We start from the raw sequence: 5,008 nt of genomic DNA on the forward strand, positions 1-5,008 counted from the left end.
TTTCCATGATTTGGACAGTGACAGAATGCACAATGTTCAAATAAAGACTTCCTTAGTCAGAGCAGGAGAGGGAGTCTGCACCGAGTTATCTTTCCCTTGTGGGCACCTCACAGTGTCAGCTTTAAGGGACTCTGTCTGTGACCTTTTAAAAAAGCAGATGTCTTTTTACATTTTTCTCCACTTGTTCATTCACAAATTTGCCCACTTAGACTTTCCTTGTTTCCTCAATGTGACCTCTGTGAATGTGAACTGTTTCTGAAATTCCTTTCCACATTATTTTTCTGTGACTCATATCACCATATTCAGAACCTCCATTTTAATAACAGGTCATTTTCTCCAGTGTTAAAATCATGGTTTGAGACTTGCACTTTTGGGGAGCCAGGTGTTACTTCAGCATTCTCTCCCTAGAGCTCAAATTGAGGAGGGAATCCTGGATCATCCTGATGATGGACAGGCCTCACACATGCTGCACCCTGATCTCCTAGAGTGAGTAGTACTGGCAAATGTGAGTGGGGTGAGGCACAGGGAGAGCACAGGCTAAGAGAAATCCTACTATCTTGCTTTCATAAAATAAACATGTTTCAGGAATTTTTCTAATAAAACTAAAAAATTAGTTCAGAAGTAGAAACATTACATTTTTTTAAATACAACTACATGTAAAATGTATGGGAGTGAACTGTAGGTCTCACTAACACACATGTGTGATCTGCACCATGTTGTAACAGTGAGCTGCTTCCTTGCTTGCTGCCTCATGCTGCTCCAGAGGAGTTTATGCATGTGGGGGATTCCTGAAAGCATCCAACTCTGCCACTTTCTTTGATCATTAATGTGAGCAAAGACATAAAGTTTTCCAGCTGTAACTAGGAAGTTTCTTCTATAGAAAAATTTGTAATATTCCCCCTTGTTTTCAGGTAATGCTCCATGGAAAACACAATTACCTTCCTGTGTTTGAAATTTCATACCATCAACTTGCTCAGTCCCTCCCTCCTGTGATGATGCAGGTGAGACTGCAATCCTCCTGGCAATGCCTAAATCCAGATCCCTGTGCCCTCAGTCAGTATCTAAGTCAAATAGAACATTTCTCTAGTTTTTCAGTGCTCTACATTTTATGTTCTTAACTGCACAAAACTGAATTAAACACAAACCTTTATTTCATAACATGACAGAAGGGAATCATAATTATTTCATTTTCTGTAACTTTTAAGGGGAATCTTCAAATGTTACATGTCAAGTTCAGATTGTTTTAAAGAATTTTGGGATCAAAATGTCAGGGTATATCTTATTATTGCTTTAATTATGCACACAGGAATTTATTCATAGCTACATGGAAGACACAGAAACCATGTAGTGTCGTGCCTACTCATAACCATCTGTGACTTAAAATGCAGAGAACTTCCAGACTATTATATTAGTATTTTTCTTCCATTTTTCTTGAACATAACAAAGGTATGAATAGAGAAAACATTTTTTTCTTACTAACTTTATCAGTTGGAAGAGATTAAATTTTTCTAATGTCACCAATATTTTCAATTTTAGGCAAAGCCACATTTTTAAAGATTTCAAAGCAAGTATTTAACTGGAATTGAAACACTTAATTTGTCTTGACTTCTTGTCATTGTTGATCACCCTTAGTAATTCATGTTGTAACAATAATTTTCCAGGTAGCTGTGAAAATAACAGTCTTACCACTTGTTTTACAGGATAAAATGTGGGAATGTGTTAGTAGTCTCATTGTAAATGTTGCATTCTTCATAGATATACAGAATAAATAAAATTGGGAAATAAAGAATGTACCTTTATTCTGTAGGGAGATATTTCATGAGAATGTCATAATCACATTACCATTTGCTCACTAAAAGAAAATATGAAGCTTGTTCTCTTATGTAAACTCCATTCTCAGGGTGAAGTTGAATTCTTTTCTCCAAATGAAAGCACTAAAATACATGACCCCGTAAATCATGTTGGCATCATGGTGCAAGCCTGTAATCTCAGCAGGTTGGGAAGCTGATGCAGGATGATTGTAGGTTCAAGGTCACCCTCATCAACTTACTGAGGACCTAAGCAACTTAGTGTGACCCTGCCTCACAATAAAATAATAATGCTGGTAATGTGATTCAGTGGGTAAGTGTGTTTAGGTATAATTTCTGGTTAAAAAAATTAATATGTGATTACTTTCCACCCTTTCTCCATATGCCAAAGAGTGTACAGAAAAGCTATTTTGTAATATTATCCTGCTAACAAGTGACGGTCCTTTCCTATTAGATATAGTTTTTCTGGCATATTCAGATGTATGTAAAATAGTATAAGTGGTTAAAAAACCTGGGTTCAACATCCAGTATCAAAATATATATTAATTAATAATTTTTAAAACTCTGATTTCAGAGTCCGCATTTTGATATTTGTAAAGTGGTGATGAAAAAATGCAGAATAAAGGATGGAAAGTGAAGAACAGCACATGGGCACCTCATTGGCACCCTTTCCTTGAGAGTTCTATTTGGACATTCCTGCAATCTGTCTCACTTGAACTCACTTCAAATGTGATACACTGAGATTTATATCAGGTTGGTGCACACACTAAGAAAAATTAATAGTGTCCAATATATGTGAAGAAATAGAGGTAAACAGAAGATGCTATACTTGAGTATTGAGAAAGTTTGGAAAGGGTGCATTAAAAAGGTACCCATATATTTTGATGTGGGCTATCTTCTTGGTTGGGAATGTTGAAGATGGTAATAATTGAGATGAAGAGAGCTTATCTTCCTTTTTTCCTCAGATATTGACTATATACTTAATTCTGTCAGAAAAAAAAATGACAAAAAGCAGCACACTTTACACTTTTATTGCTGTAAGAAATGCCTTCTTTTCCCAAATTGTCATTGGGATCACAGCCAACGTCTTCCTAATTCTCTTTCACATCCTAACATATCTTCTCCATCACAGGCCCAAGACCAGTGATCTGACCATTGCTCACCTGGCCCTCATTCATCTGCTGATGCTAGTAATCAGGGCATTCCTGGATATCAACATTTTTGGGGTTCAGGATATTTGGAATGACACCACATGTAAAGCAGTTGTCTACTTGTACAGTTTGATGAGGGGTCTGTCTCTTAGCACCACCTGCCTGCTGAGTGTCCTTCATGCCATCACCCTCAGCCCCAGAAGCTCCTTTCTGGCAAAGTTCAAACTGAGATCTCCACAGCAGAGTCTGTGTTGCTTTCTCATTCTCTGGGTGTTCAACATGTTCATTAATGTTCGTGTTTTAGTCTCCATGGGAGGCCCCACCAATGCAACATCAGGTTTTCCTTTTGCATCTGAATTCTGCTCTATTTCCCGAATAGGTTACTACTTCAAGACCTTATTTTCCCTCATGGGAATAATTAGGGATATTTTCCTTATAGGACTCATGACCCTTTCAAGTGTGTACATGGTGACCCTCTTGTGCAGGAATAAGAGGCAGTGCCAGCACCTTCACAACCCCAGTATTTCTACAATGGCATCCCCAGAGCTGAATGCCACCAGGATCATCGGGCTGCTCATGGGTTTCTTCGTGGTCATGTACATTGTGGACTGCTGTATCTCTTATTCTTCTGAAAATATGCTGGATAAAGATCTGGCCCGCTTCCTGATGGGCAATGGCTATGCCACCATCAGTGCTTTGATGTTAATCAGCACTGAAAAGTGGATAATCATGTTTTCCAATCAACATTGGCAAAGATGCAGAAATGTTTATGCAGTGTTGAGTATACCCTTATTTTGTCATCCCACATTGTTTATTTCTGAATTTCCAAAAATTTGTTCATGTTGAAAAAAACATAAAAGAGGTTGATATAGGTTTAACTTGAATATTTGTTCTTTGTGAAGATGCTAAATCAAACCAGATACAGTTGTACACACCTTGTCATTTCAGTGACTCATGAGGTTGAGGTGGGAGGATCACAAATTCAAGGGCAGCCTCAGCAACTGAGACTGTAAGCAACTTAGCAAGACCCTGTCTGAAAATAAAGTATACACATGACTGGGATGTGGTCAGTGTTTAAGTACCTCTGGGCTTAATCCCTATTTCCCACTCCCCAAAACCAAGATGCTGAATCACAAATGGGCTGTTTTTTATAGTCATGACTAAAGCAGGTATCTTCCACTGTCCAAAAGTTTACAAAATGTTTTCACCCTCAGCTGGAAGAAAGCATTTTGAAATAATTATTCAGTTTTCATAGCAAGGGAAAGATCTTGTTTAAGTACAACTGTTTATGTGCCTTAAATAATTAGTGTTATGGTTCATTTATTTTATTAGAGAAGAAAACAGGATAATAAAATTTCCTCCATGTTAACTCCAGGAGCTTTTCTAATCATAATTGAACCTTTTATTCTCCATGTTTTTATTTTCAATTGCACTTTTTATTTTAATTTTTGACAATATGATTTTATTTTAATGTGAATGATAAACCCATAATGAGGGTAGGAAAGATAGCAGTAGCAAATCAGTCATCAGAGTGTAAGACAGAACTCATATTTATTGGAAACAGATGATCTAACCCATGTCCCAGTTCTCCTATTGGTGTACTGGCCTTGAACTCGTGGGCTAACTCTTTCATCCTCAGTTGTATAATGCAGACAGTATCTGTTTTTAGGTTATGATGTGGATGAGAATTGACAGCACTGTTCTCTTTGGTAGCATGTATCCTGATATTGGCAGGGTGGAGAGAAGATTGGCATGGCCCCTGCACAAGGGTGGCATGCAAATTTACAAATCATGCCACAATGAAAATATAAGAGTAACAACTACTATCCATTTATGCAGATTATATGTATATATTAACTCTTTATTACCATAGTAATGCTGTGGCAATAGTAGTATTACTATCCCCACTTAAGAGTGGAGGAATGCAAGACTCAGATAAATGAAAAGTAAGTGAATTCCATAGGAAATATATGGAGAAATTCAGGATTTGAATACTGAAATTCAGTCTGTAGGTCCTGGGCTTCCAGAACATAGCCAATGATCTGTACT

General features: G+C 37.3%; 1 non-coding gene across 1 annotated transcript; it reads left to right on the forward strand.

Annotated features, from left to right (window-relative positions):
- Positions 1–4,658: 4,658 nt before the first annotated feature.
- Positions 4,659–4,763, forward strand: LOC124974815 (U6 spliceosomal RNA). The gene has a single exon (XR_007106818.1). It is a non-coding gene; the product is annotated as a U6 spliceosomal RNA (small nuclear RNA).
- The last annotated feature ends 245 nt before the right edge of the window (positions 4,764–5,008 follow it).

This window comes from Sciurus carolinensis, unplaced genomic scaffold, assembly GCF_902686445.1.
Source record: "Sciurus carolinensis unplaced genomic scaffold, mSciCar1.2, whole genome shotgun sequence".
Classification (NCBI taxonomy): domain Eukaryota; kingdom Metazoa; phylum Chordata; class Mammalia; order Rodentia; family Sciuridae; genus Sciurus; species Sciurus carolinensis.